The following is a 14,580-nucleotide window of genomic DNA, read 5'->3' as shown; positions in this document are numbered from 1 at the left end:
GCAACTGCACTGGACACACCTAATTTCTTTGTGATATTTAAAGCCATTGGACATTTCTTCCTCCTGAAACTGTCCCTGATAAGCTTCTCTGAGACTTTTTTATTTCCCTACCTGTCCAAACATAGCGTCGCAGGCTTTTTGCAAGCTTTCCTACCTAACTTATCACATGATAAATATTTACTGAATAAACTACATTAGCATTGATTATCAGAAAGATTTGCAATTTGACATAAAGTATCATTTTTCTTATTTTTCTCTGATCTGTCACCAAAAAATCCTTATATTATCAACGTTTAAGCACTTTATCCCAGAGAGTTCATTCAATATTGTTATTCTATTTTTCTGAAAAGGAAACCCAGGACTGGAAGTGAAGTCGTGCATTTAAGCTACCCAGTGAGTTAAAATCAAAGATCCAGTGGCATTTGTATAAGCCCAACTCTGAGTGCTGGTTCTGAGAGCTGGTCTGAGACAATAGTGCCTCTTCGAATAATAGGCAAATAAAAATTCCCGGGGAAGTGACAAAATATCAGTAGGCATTGTTTCTTGTTTCCTTGTTTCTGTTTTAATTTGCTTGTTTGTTTGTTCTGTGAGAAAGAAGTTAGGAAAAAGCCATATATAACATGCATATTTGTATTTTGTCCATTTCTGTCCTCTATCCCAATAGCATGTTTAGAATTTGAAAAGCAGTTTTCATTTAAGTAGGTTTAACTTACTGAATTTATAATATGACAAAATTATTAATTGGAATTATATTGTATTGAATCCTATTTATATAAATTCATTTGAATTATGTTTATAATATAACAAACATATTAATGTGACGTTAACTTACGAAGTTTACAATATAGCTGTTATATGTTATATAATGTAGATATATGTTTTATTACCATATAACATTGAATTATTTTGCTGCAAACATATAACCTATTCTGTATTGGAAAACATTAACTGCCAATTTGATTGACTGCATAAGTTGCTTAAATGAGTTATTTTGGTGCTATTTGGATTAACTTTTAGTATTTAGTCATTTCCACTATGAAGAAAAAAGCCAGTGAAAATGAAGTATGATGGCTCCATACTAATTTGCAAGTAGGCCCCGGAGATCCCAGCCTACTCACTTCTCTGGCCTTTTACCCTCTACTTCCCTTCACTCATCCAGTGTTCACTTCACGCTGGACCTTTACCGTGCCAAGCGCGCCCCACCTTAGGACCTTCACACAAACTGAGGCAGGAGGATCCCTTGAGCCCAGGAGTTTAAGACTGTAGGGCATTATGATTACATCTGTGAATTGCCACTGCACTCCAGCCTGGACAGCATAGCAAGACCCTAGGGTCTGTAAAACAAAAACAAAGAACTAATTAAAAATAAAAAAGAGAGAATGTCAGCAAAAGAGGAAGGAATATGCATTAGGCGCAGGACTCCAATCTTCATTTTCTGCATTTTCAGAGCGGGCATGGTTGCTACGATTTGCTCAGGGTCGTTGTCAAGTCACCTTGCAAGATAACAGCCGGCTGAGTCACCGCTAGCACCTAGACTTACTTTCAGCAAGGAGTCCAACACTACTGGCGGAAATCCTGTGCCTCTAACAAGCTCAGCCTCTCTGTGGGGCGTTCTTTGGGATCCCTCCGCAGGAGCGCCTGTCCTTTGGGAGGAAGAAGAGCCAACTGGGGTCGTTTGCCTTGGTCTCCTCTCTTCGCTACATCCACCTAAAGGTAAAAATATACCTCACTGGCCTACTTTAAGGAAGAAGTGACTGGGGAAAGAGGAGGTAGAAAAGCCCCTGTCCCGGATAATCCCCAATTTGTTAAAATTATATCATAAAGCTAAATGTAATTCTTTTGCTTTAAAAGTACTCCATAGAAAGAATATTCAATAAAAGGTATTGAAATATTTGGAAAAATATAACATTATATCCCCCACTTTATACTTTGCACCTGAATAAATTTCAGTGAGGTGTGAAATAGAAAAACAAAAGAGCACGATAATAAAATATACATTAATATTCATTTATTATTTAAATGAGGTAAGTTGTTCCTGGGTGTCTTAGCAAAGGCAGAAAAGAGGAGATTTCACATATTTTACTCCATATTTAAACTTTTCCACAGGAAAAAGGCATTCATTAAGTTAAAAATAAAGCGAATTAAGAAAAGTAGTCAAAGGTAGGATTTCCTTCCCATACAAAGACCTTTTGTAAATCAATAAGAAACACAAATGTTTAGTAGAAAAAAACTGGTCTGAGAAAATGAGTGATCAATTTACATGAAAACAGCCCCCCAGGCCAGGCGTGGTGGCACACGCCTGTAGTCCCAGCTACTTGGGAGGTTGAGGAAAGAAGATGGCTTTGAGCCCAGGAGTTTGAGGCTGCAGTGAACTGAGACTGCATCACTGCACTCCAGCCTGGGTGACACAGCAAGACCCTGTCTCAAAAATAAAATAATAAAACATAAGAACCCTAAAAGAACCAAGAACAATTTCTAGCTTGACAAATGTCTAGTGTTGGTAAATGCTGTAGGAAATTGATGTTCTTATATCCTTTTGCTGGGTGTGTAAACTGGTACACATTTTTAGAAATGGTGTGCCAGTGTGAACCAAAATGTAAAGTGGATATACTGTGTGATGTGGCAATTCCATTTCTAGCAAACTGTACTATGGATATCCCATTATAAATAAGCCAATATGTGTTTATAAGGATGCACATTGTTGTTTTGTTTGGAAAGCCAAACCTGAAACTACTTAAATTTCCATCAACAGTGGACTGATTGATAAAAATAGTATATCAAGACAAAGATATATTATGCAAATGTGAAAAGGAATAAGCTAGACATATAAGTACTGATTTGTAAAGATATCCCAGATATTTCATTAAGTGAAAAAAGCAAGCTATAGAATAGTAGGTACAGAAGGATTACACTTTTAGGCCAAAAAAAAAAAAAAATCTGTAAATGTGGTGGGAGAATCCTTTTACTGAGTCCTCCTCCCCACCACCATCACCATCATTGCCATTACCTCTGTACCCCAACACCCACTGCAGGAAGCAATGAGGGCCTTCTGGGCCTCAGGGAAGCAGGGCCACAACTGAACAGAGAATAAAATAATTAATTCTCAGCTTTTTAATTTCAAAATAGACTTTTGAAACTACTGGCAGAGACAATGGGTTAAACAAATAGTGTTGGAAAGAATGACTGTTGATCCAAAAGCCAATTTTCCTGCTTTAGACAAGATAAAAATACTCCAGGAGAGAAGGGAGCAGGGGACAGAGGAGAGCTGGTGGGAGTAACATCACTCAGAGGACCAGAGCCCCACCCACCTTGGGCTGGCCGCAGAGAGAGGGGGGGAGCAAGAGAACAAGGACATTCTCTTTGCTGTCGTGACACAGGAGCGTAGGGAGAGACAAGTAGAAGGTGTGCCAGGCCGATGGACCTGGGGCACCTTCACTGGCTGGAGTCCAGGAAGCAGACTCCGGTTTCATGAAAAGAATCCACAGCCAGCTGGGAGCTCTGGGTCGGCATTAGGCAACCCCATTAGCAGATGCAGCTTCAGCCACCTGGTCTGTACCCGATGCCACAAGGATGGATGGACGGCAGTAGCCCAGAGCCAGATGTGGGCAGTGGGCACCACAATAGATGCTAGTGTGTTTCGATCTGACCAATGGCTGCCTACCTCCAAAACGCCCCACCCCTAGAATCTAGAACAACAGCAACAATGACAATAATCCAGGGCGGAAGAACAGAGAGGAAGCTCCTCCAGTGACTGAGAACTCCTGAAATGCCTGAGTTTCCTCTGAATTGACAAACATAACATGTTCTGCTTCTTGACAGAACTGGTGCTCAAAATAGGGATTAAAATGTTATTTTTAAAAAGTTACATTTTCCACTCCTGAATGTGATGTCCTGAAAGTAATCACACCTGCTATGTATAGATACATGCTGTTTATACACAGGGAAATTCAGGAAGGTATTTCAGAGATTTAACAGGGGACCTCTCTGGGAGTAGAAGTGAAGAACTGGGGACATGAGGAACTTTCCACTTGTGAACTGTTTGGATTTTTCAGCATGATTACTAAAGACCCTGTCCTTAAAGAGCTCAGAGGATATGAAGTCAGGCAGACAGCTAAAGAAATACTTGCAGTGGAGTGTGATGCATACTGCAATTAAATGTCCAAAGAAGTGCAAATGAGGCAAGACACATGTTCCTCAGAGGCGACTGTGCAAGCATTCAGGTGAGCCTTTGCGGATCTCAAGACACTTAGCAGGTGCAGCGGCAGCTGACAGCACCCTCCATTAGGATTATTTCAGATGTCCCCTGAGGACTTGGCTCGTGAGGAGAGGTTGATTCTGGAATACAAATGACCATTTTTTAGGAAGAAACGAGAAAGCTAGGAATAAAATTTTTGACCTAGATGCAGGAAAAAAAGAAATGGACATCGAGCAATACAATTGTATTAATTCACTCACTACTTTATATTAATCTTGCAAATATAAGTTTTTAAAAATCTAATTAAAGCTAGCTTTGCAAATGAGCACCACAATATTGATCAGTATCCTTGACATTACTGTTTAGCATGTGAGTTCCCAGGGTGGTACCTGTGAGATAGTAGAGAACATCTACGTCCTCATCTTTGGCACTTACACTCTTTAAATTGCGCCTCTTCCCAGAGAACTGAGTGGAGAGACCCTTGGCAAAAACTTTAAACAATGGTGGAAAAGACCATGTTTTTGTTACTATTACTGCAGTTATTGTCATCAATATTCTTATTATTGGTGGGATTGGGAGAGGCTGAAAAAAGGAAAAATGTCGTTTGAGCGAGGTTCTGACAGACAGCTGGTGGAAAAGAATTCCAAGCTGAGGGAATAACAGGAGAAAAGTCCACAGTGTGGGAGTCAGGAGTGTTTGACGACAGCAGAGCCCAAGTCAGTGGTATGTGTCAGAAACATCACAGGGAGCCCAGGCATGAAACCCTAACAGGCCATCGTGAGGACTCAGGTTTTACCCTGAGTGAGATGGAAAGCTGGGGCATGGGGGGTCTGTGAGGATATGATTTAGAATTTAAAATCATCCTTGGGCTACTAGGATTTCAGTGGATTGTAGTGGTACAAGGACAGAAACATGGAACCTTGTTAGGAAGCTGGTGCAACACACACTGTATACAAGGCAAAGAGTTTGTGTTCCTCATATGGGGCATCTATACTGCCTCTGGGTGTCTTTTTCAAAGGCATGCTTTATTGTTCAGTATAGTTCAATCTCATCAAATAAAAATAGGATGGTGAAAAGTGGGTGATCAGCCACAGCATGTTCTACCCCTCCAGTGTTCATAAGACTATCTCTTTTTAGTAGGAACTACCAAAAGTTAGAGGCAGAAAACCCAGCAAGATGACAGTCAAGACCACATTGACTAAGAGAATAGGAAGGGAACAGCCAGTATTGAATCTTGTGATGGAGGCAGAAAAATCTGGGTTTAGCAATTAAGTGTATGTGGATAGTGCAACAGAGTTCAGAGGCACTGCCTGGACATTCAATCATTTAGGGACATTTGTAATCAACTTATTGATTTTATTTTAAAAGCACTGGACTTCTTTTTTTTTTTTTTTTTTTTTTTTAGATGAAGTCTTGATCTGTCATCCAGGCTGGAGTGCAGTGTGCAATCTCAACTCACTACAATCACTGCCTCCTGGGTTCAAGAGATTCTCTTGCCTCAGCCTCCTGAATAGCTGGGATTACAGGTGCATGCCACTGTGCCTGGCTAACTTTTTTTTTTTTTAAGTAGATATGGAGTTTTCACCATGTTGGCCAGGCTGGTCTCCAACTCCTGACCTCAAGTGATCCGCCCACCTCGGCCTCCCAAAATGCTGGGATTACAGGTGTGAGCCACCATGCCCGGCCAATTTTGAAAGCACTGGGTTTCTATAAAAATCAAAGGACATCTCTGTATGTATTGTGATGTCATTTCAGGCAGTGGAATTACTATAGGGAAATCCTGGTAACTCAGAACAGAAGGAAATGCTTGTGCAAAGGACTACCCTAAGTGAAATAGTTAGTGGGAGTAGCCCACTAACTAGAATCTAGGTGTATTTGTCTGCCAGGGCTGCCATAATAGAATACTGTAGACTGGGTGGCTTAAATGACAGAAATTGATTTTCTCACAGTTCTGGGGGTTAAGTTGCTAGCAGGATTGGTCTCTGTGGCTGGCAGATGGCCACCTACTTCCTGTGCCCTCACATGTGCACATGCATCCTTACTGTGTCTCTGTATGTCCAAATATGCTCTTCTTATAAGGACACCAATGATGTTGGATGCGGGCCCACCCTAACAGGCTCATTTTAACTTGATCAGTTTTTTCAAGGCTCTGTCTCCAAATACAGTAGCATTCTCAGGTTCAGAGGTTAGCACTTCAACATATGAGTTTTGGGACACATAATTCACCCCGCAACGCAATGATTCTATATGTTTTTAATAACCACAAACACGTATAACCAAAAATGTGTTCCTGTGTTAGGGGATAAGTGTAGAGGAAGAATAGAGATGACATTTAAATGTGTTAAAATGCACTAAAAAGGAAAAAAATTGGAAAAAGCATTTCCCAAAAGAGTTAAACCATTGTCAAATCATTTCAAGCCAGTAGTAAGCTGGGTTAATTGTCAAATGCTTCAGCAAGCTCTAGTGGGGGAGTTAACAGCAGTTATTATCTTAAAAAGAACACATTTCTTTTAATGCTATTATGTTTTAGAAGTGCATAAAAGGTTTCCAAGGAGAGTCCCTTTTGTGTAAGGATGCAAATTGTACTGAGTGGTATGCATCATTTCTGGGGTGATATCTGGGGGTAAAGTGGGAAAAATCTAAAGCCTTAGCAATATGTTAAGGTAAATTTTCTTGAACTGGAAGAATGGAGGTAGCTTCTGAAGATGGAATACACAGAGCTTTGTAAAATAGAGATAATAAGAGGGAAATAACAGGTTTTAGAATCTTGCAGGTTTCCTGCTGTTTATAGTTCATAGATCCAAATATAGCTGTGTTTTAAGTTTTTAAAACATCCATTTTGTGTTAAAATCCATCTCTATAGATAGTCTCGGCCTTAGTGAAATAGACTAGGAAAGGAATATCAGTAACTGCACAAATCTCTTCAAAAGGAAATGATTGGCACCAAGGATTCCTGGCTATCTGGATTTTCTGAATATAAACAAAAGAACTTCTGGGGAAAAACAGCAGAATAAAAATCATTAAAATGGAAGAAGAAAGAAAGAAATCAAAAGGGAGATATAAGAGTCTTACTATGACTAATTTTTACTTCTGCTATGTTACTTTTTTATTTCCTGGCACTAATCTCCTTCCGAGGCCAAGACATTTTATCTCACTTATTTATGCTCCATTACAAGTATTTCTCCTGAGGTTGGTGTTTGGGGAGTGTGGAACAATCGAACGTTTGCAAGTGCCTTGGCAAAGAATCGTTGTTTCTGTTTTCTTTCTCTCTGTCTCTTTTTTCCACCATGAATCAATTAGACATTTACCTTTATTACATTTATGAATGTACCCTGAGTCTAAAAAATCTCTGGGTGAATCTAGGCCACACACCAAGTATCTCTGAAGTGTTTAGGTGCTACTGGGATGATAACTTCATAAATAATTATGTGCTAGATTTTGTTGTTATTCACTAATGAGACATATTCCTGTTTAAAGTTGTTGCAAAGAACTCATCTGTGAAATTCCAGTAAAAGATGTTATCACTTTTTTAATATCCCCCAAGTCCCCATCTCTGATACACCATCTTGCTTCCAAACTTCTTGAGGAAGTTGAAAGTTCAATGGCGGTCCCTCTGTTGACTCCATGTTTATCATTGTCTCCATCACAGGTATTTTGTTCCAATGGCATCTCCTAATGAACCATTGTTGTGTTAAATTGTCAATCAGATGTTCACACTGAATCTGTTACTGTGCATACAATTAAGATGTGATGTAATTTACAAAGTGATGTAACAACGGGATGCGGCTCAGTCTCATAGTCCCCTTATCATGAATGATCAGGCAAAAACCCACCCTATGCCTGTGTTTGAGACGATTTTCCAATAATATTCTTTATTTGCATTGCATTATTTACATTTTATACTTTCACAAAGTGAAAAGTACAGCAGTAGGAATAGCCAGCACTAAGCACAAGTGATAGTGGCCAAAAGTCTCTTTCTCGGCCAGGTGTGGTGGCTCAAGCCTGTAATCCCAGCACTTTGGGAGGCCAAGGCGGGCAGATCGCTTGAGCCCAGGAGGTTGAGACCATCCTGGGCAACATGGCAAAATCCCGTCTCTACTAAAAATACAAAATAAATCAGCTAGGTGGGGTGACACATGTCTGTAGTTCCAGCTACTTGGGAGGCTGAGGTGGGAGGATTGCTTGAGTCCTGGAGGCTGAGGCTACAGTGAGCTCTGATTGTGCCACTGCACCACTCCAGCCTGGGTGACAGAGTGAGACCCCTTCTGAAAAAAAAAAAAAGTCTTTTTCTCTTTCTCTCTCTACCTGCTTTTACATATTTTACATAATGTCTGTTTTAATCCAGGCCCTATATCAAAGCACTGGGCATTAAATATTCAAAGATGAATAAAGTAAAGTAGCAATGATAATTCAATATAATAAATGCTATGCCCGTGGTATAAACTAGAGGCTATTGGAGCATATCTTAGTTTAGGGCACACCTAAATTGGAGTCTAAGAAAAATATGATGTATGAGTGTTTACTTAGTTGATCATTCCAAGAAGCAGAGGTGAAAGTGTAGAGAGTGAGAGAGGGGATTAAAAAAAAGTTGATAAAGGATGTCAATGAGCAACTGTGGGCATCAGGGGCACAATCCCACTGGAGTCTCTCTGAAGAACTGGGTAGAACGAACCTCAGAATCATCTCACTGGAGGATCCACTGATTCCAGCCCCCTACTAATTGGCCGTTTACTCTGGGGTGTATTAGCATCCTCCACACTTGTATGTTGCTTCTGTAACCAAGCTGAGCAGCTTTGTATGGAATCAGAGAAAGCCCAGAGGCAGCAAAGCAGAGGGAAGCTTCAGAGAGGATTTGAAGTGGGGAGTGGGCAAAGCACATGAGCCCCTTCCCAGGAGGGCCGAGAAGCTGTGGCACAGAGCATCACAAGCATTGGCTACAAAGAGTATTAAGGGTCTCCTAATTTTATTTTGGAGAAGGGAGAGGAGGTTTCCCAGAGTAAACAAGCCCAAAACTAAACCTCGAAGAGGAATGGGCAAAGGAGAAAAGGCATTCTAATATACAGAGGAGCTTAAGCAAAAGAGGGAGCACACTAAGAGAAACGCGAATATTTAGGTAGGGATAATGTGCAAGAATAGAGAGAAAGAGATGAATCCAAAAGAAATTCAGGAAGTTGACTGACAAGACTTGTGAAAGGTAAAAGGTGTTTTAATGGGAGAAAGGGGGAGAAAGAAGTTTCTGGTTATGGCGGCAGAGTAGGCGGATGCAGAGGGAAGAATAGAAAACTTGTTTATGCGATGAGGAATATGGCAATTCAGCTTTGCTCATTAAATGTCTATGGTGCCTATAGAATGTACAGGTGGTGACATCTTATAATTACATGTCTGAAATATGAATCCATTAGATACCTGCCTTTATTTGATTTATCAAAGCACTCTGAACCTATTTAAGCACTGGGTGCATCTGGCCATGCATTAACTGTCTCTGAACTCGGGGGAGAGGTGAAGTCTAGAAACACAGATGTATCTAAACACATCCTAAGGGGTTATCAAGGATGTAGTGAGATTATGTGAGTATGTAGAATGAGGAGAGACGAGAGTAGAGAACAGAGCCTTGATGTTTAAATGGCAGGTGAAGAAAGAGAACTCCAAGATGGATATTGAGAACCTGTGGTTGAAGGAGTAGAAGGAAAATCATGAGAAAGTAATAAAATGGGAACCAAGGGCAGTGAGAATGCCAGGGAGAGAAGACAACAATGCCAGCCACAACACAGAGGTCAAGGAAATTAAAAGTGAAAAGTATCTTTTGGGTTTAGTGATGGAGAATTGGTTGGGGATCATAGCATAGTGAGAGTTGCTGCTGCCATGCCACACCAGGCCCTGGGCCAGGTGCTTTGTGTCCACTCTTTCACTGAATCCTCAAGCCAGGCTTCTGAGTTGTTGCCACTATTCTATGCAGAGTGTGACACATGAGGGGTGGAAGACACAGAAAGATTATGTCACAGCTGGGCGCGGTGGCTCACGCCTGTAATCCCAGCACTTTGGGAGGCCGAGGCGGGAGGATCACAAGGTCAGGAGTTTGAGACCAGCCAGGCCGACATGATGAAACCCCATCTCTACTAAAAATACAAAACTTAGCCAGGTGTAGTGGCAGGCGCCTATAGTCCCAGCTACTCGGGAGGCTGAGGCAGGAGAATGGTGTGAACCCGGGAGGCAGAGCTTGCAGTGAGCTGAGATCACGCCACTGCACTCCAGCCTGGGTGACAGAGCAAGACTTCATCTAAAAAAAAAAAAAAAGAGCCTGCTCTCTGGTTTATGTATGGCCACTTTCCACTATGTCCTCACATGGTGGAAGGGGTGAGAGAAGTTGCTAGATCTCTTTAATAAGGACACAAAACCATTTCATGAGGGCTTCACCCTCATGACCTAATAACCTCCCAAAGGCCCCACCTTCAAAAACCCTCACATTAGGGATTACGTTTCAACACATGAATTTTGGGTACAGTGTTGGAGGGGACTTAAATATTCAGTCTATAGCAACTATAATACCTCATAGATGCCACACCAGGAGGAAGAATATCTTTTCCATGGAGACAGGAGGGAAGAAGATAAGGGACATGTGAAGGCAAATATTGGCTGTGTGGGAGTGGAGGAAATTTGTGCAATTCATGTAAGCCTCCATTTTCTCTGTTAAGACTTTGAGTTCCTTTTCTGTGTGTTTGTTTGTTCATTTGTTTGTTTGTTTGTTTGAGACAAGTGTCACTCACTCTGTTGCCCAGGCTGGAGTGCAGTGGTGCAATTTCAGCTCACTGCAACCTCCACCTCCCGAGTGGAAGTGATCCTCCTCCCTCAGCATCCTGAGTAGCTGAGATTACAGGCACGTGTTACCACACCCAGCTAATTTTTAGTAGAGTTGGGACTGTCACCATGTTGGCCAGGCTGGTCTCGAACTCCCAGCCTCAAGTGATGTGCCTACCTCAGCCTCCCAAAGTGCTGGGATCAAAGGCCACTGTGCCTGGCCTTTGAGTTCCTTTTTTGAGGCAAAGTAGGGCAACGTGAAGATATGATAGGGAAACTGAGGGCAGAGGTGAAATTTCAGAATAAATTGCTGGGGGAAGAAGTGGACATCTCTAAATCTGGGGCCTCAAAGCTTGTCTGCTTCTAAGAACTGTCTCTCCTCCCATGTCATCTACCCAGATGCAGTTGGATCACCCACGTTCCAATTTTCTCTGCATACAATATAAACACTTCATTTAAGAGCAACAGATATTCCATGTGGGCCAAGCGGTTGACCTATCCAAGACCAAGCAGCAGGTTCCATGTAGCCTGCAAGCCTTTAGCCCTGACCCCAATAGGGTGAGTACATCTCCCTCCCACCTGGCCTTTCATGCTCTTGATTATGGAGTAGCTCAGGAAGTCCATGAATTCCACATACACCTGTGTGCACTGTCCCTGCTAGTGAGTCCTGCCCAGAACCTTGGTATCACTGGCCAGCTTAATAGGCTGTACATGGCTTGTGTTCATGGTGGCAGCACAGCTGTGGTCGGGCAGAGATGCTGTGTTAGAAATTGACTTACCCTTCTGATCATAGATGTTTGGTTCATCAGCGGGCACCTGATCCAAACTTAGCCAATCCTATTTTCTTGCCTCCCAGTCAGGGTTGATTCTGCACTAACTAGAGTCCCTACCCAGGAAAAAGTAGAAGTGAAAATAAATCATCTCTCTTCTTGTGTAAAAATTGTAAGACATAAAGATGGAGGATGTTGGTGATTGGAAGGTCTTAGGAGGATCAATATGTAAAACCCCTGCTATATTTATTGATGTATACTAATACATTTTGCATTTATATATATTATAATAACACATATTAATATATATCCAAGCTCAGAATCAACTGAGAGATAGATGCAGGACTCAGACCGTTGGAGATCAAAATGTCATCCTTAATAAAATGCCAAAAAGCCTGGAGACGGTAGCAGAGAATATGATATGTGGACCTACTTATGTTCCACCCCTGAGTTAAGGAGAATTACTCACCCAGTCATAGGCACAGCTGCACTCGTGCTGGCTCTCCCAGTAGAGACCTGACTCTTTAAAACTCACTGCATGGGCCGGGCGCGGTGACTCACACCTGTAATCCCAGCACTTTGGGAGGCCGAGGCGGGTGGATCACCTGAGGTCAGGAATTCAAGACCAGCCTGGCTAACATGGTGAAACCCCGTCTCTACTAAAAATACAAAAATTAGCCAGGCGTGGTGGTCGGCGCCTGTAATCCCAGCTACTCGGGAGGCTCAGGCAGGAGAATCGCTTGAACCCGAGAGGTGGAGGGTGCAGTGAGCAAAGATCACACCATCGCACTCCAGCCTGGGCAACAAGAGCGAAACCCTGTCTCAAACAAACAAACGAAACAAAAAAACAAAAACAAATACTCATTTCCCAAACAGAGAGAAGGAAGGATGCATCTCAGTCACATATATTCCATCTCTTTCTCCAGACTCACCAATCAGCCAGATCACTCCTTCCCTGGGGAGAGGTTGAGGTGTAGGGCTGCAGAGAAAGCAGAGGATGGGCCTTGATAGAAGTGCCTACACTTGGAAATAGGGGGAAAAGGGGGAAGAGTCCCCTCTGCCCAACCTTGGTACTTTCTTACCATGTGAACCAGAGAAGCAGATGAAACTGTAGAGACAGGGAAACAGAAAGAGAGAGAGAGAAACAAAGCAAATGAGAGATGTAGAGAAAGTCCTGATAGCATTTGAGTCTCTGGTTCCAGTTGTTCCTCCCGCCTGTGGATTTTTTCCCTTTTACTATGTTCCGTGAAAATTATAACAAAATCATCAGGCTCAGGTCGTCGCTATGTAACATACGGTGATCATATTTTCAGTGCATTTTTCTCCCAGTCATCACCAAATTGGACCATCATCAGAGCCATAGTATTGTATATTGGAGACTGTCATAGCCTGGGTTCCCCTTAAAGGAGAGCCTGAAACAAATACTGTACTTAACTTGAAGTACTTTACTGAGGAGTGTGATTCAGGAAGGAGGAATGACGGGGGAGAGCTAATACAAAGATACACTCCTTTTTGCTCACTCTCTCTCACTGGACCGCTGGACTGCCTTGTGAAACTCAGGGCTGCCCAACCGGGCAGAAAGTGGAAAAAGCATTTATCTCATCAAGGGTTTGGCCCTGCCTTTGCAGATTGTTGCAGCCCTCAGTATCCATGGAGAAGCCCAGGCTGGAGCACGGGAGACGGCCACGTGCAGGGATGCCAGGCACTGTCCGATTGTGATTGCAGGAAACTGGAGCCCACACAGAACTGGTTGCCGCAGTAGGAGCTGGAATAAGAGACAGGTGAGGCTGGGAGGATTTCAACAGGTACCCAAGAAACATCACACACAGAGACCTTCATGATGAAATTGGTTCAACTGACTCATAAAGAAGTAATACACTTGTCTCTTTTAAAAATATACTACACATTTTTGTTTGGAGAGTTAATCGAAAAAAACCCAACACTTTTCTCACTCAGTTTTAAACAAGCTCTTTTCAGAGAGGCTAAAATAAAATCATTTGTAGATGATTGTTGTAAATATCTTGGCTTTAGTTGTCTTTAATAATATATCAGGCTTCCTCTCCGTTCTTCCCACCAGCTCTGCCCTAACGAGTTGAGCAAAGCCTTAAGTCATTCCACATTTACAAAACAAGAGGAGTGTATCTAATAACAAACAAAAAGTCAAAAGGATTAATATAAGATCCCTGCCCTTGACACAATTGATTAATTCTATAAAATGATTAATAATATAACCAGTAGACTGCCATTTAAGACCTTCCCTCAGTCTAATGAGGGCCCAAAAGAAAACACATAAAGGAGATGTCATGGTTGGAATGTGGAGTATTTAGGATTGATCCTAGACATTCCTCCAGCAGCTTCAGCACCACAGCAATTGTGGATTCTTGCTTAAATAATGTTCCCTTTTACTCCACTAGGTGTTACTGGTTTCCTAACGTTGTTCACCTTTGGGTAGACTTCCCTCCCCTTCCCCCTTTGGATAAGCAACAATTTTTAACCAATCCTTGCATTAAATTCTCTCCGTTTGAAATACTTAGAATGGTTTTTGTTTTCTGAAATGAACACTGATAATACATATACACAGGGGTTTGTGTGTGTGTGCATGGATGTATGTGTTTACGTAAGTATATCTTATCCAGGTACTGTGTATCCTTTCCTTTTTGCGTTGGTGATATCAGAGTGTTGATATTATCCTGTCTCTCAATTTTTTTCAGTTAATAGTACATTTTGGAAATCTTTCCATATCAGTTCATATGAGCTAGCTTCCTCATTGATTCTAAGGGATGCAAAGTATTTACCTGGTTGGATATCCCATCATTTATG

The 14,580-nt window shown here is 41.8% G+C and overlaps 1 pseudogene; it reads right to left on the bottom strand.

Moving 5' to 3' along the window:
- Positions 1–1,560: 1,560 nt before the first annotated feature.
- Positions 1,561–11,716, bottom strand: LOC126940246 (40S ribosomal protein S28-like; annotated as a pseudogene).
- Positions 11,717–14,580: the final 2,864 nt, after the last annotated feature.

The sequence above is a fragment of the Macaca thibetana genome, chromosome 17, assembly GCF_024542745.1.
Source record: "Macaca thibetana thibetana isolate TM-01 chromosome 17, ASM2454274v1, whole genome shotgun sequence".
Taxonomy (NCBI): domain Eukaryota; kingdom Metazoa; phylum Chordata; class Mammalia; order Primates; family Cercopithecidae; genus Macaca; species Macaca thibetana.
Note: the sequence above shows the minus strand (reverse complement) of the source record. Positions and strands in the feature narration are given on the sequence as shown.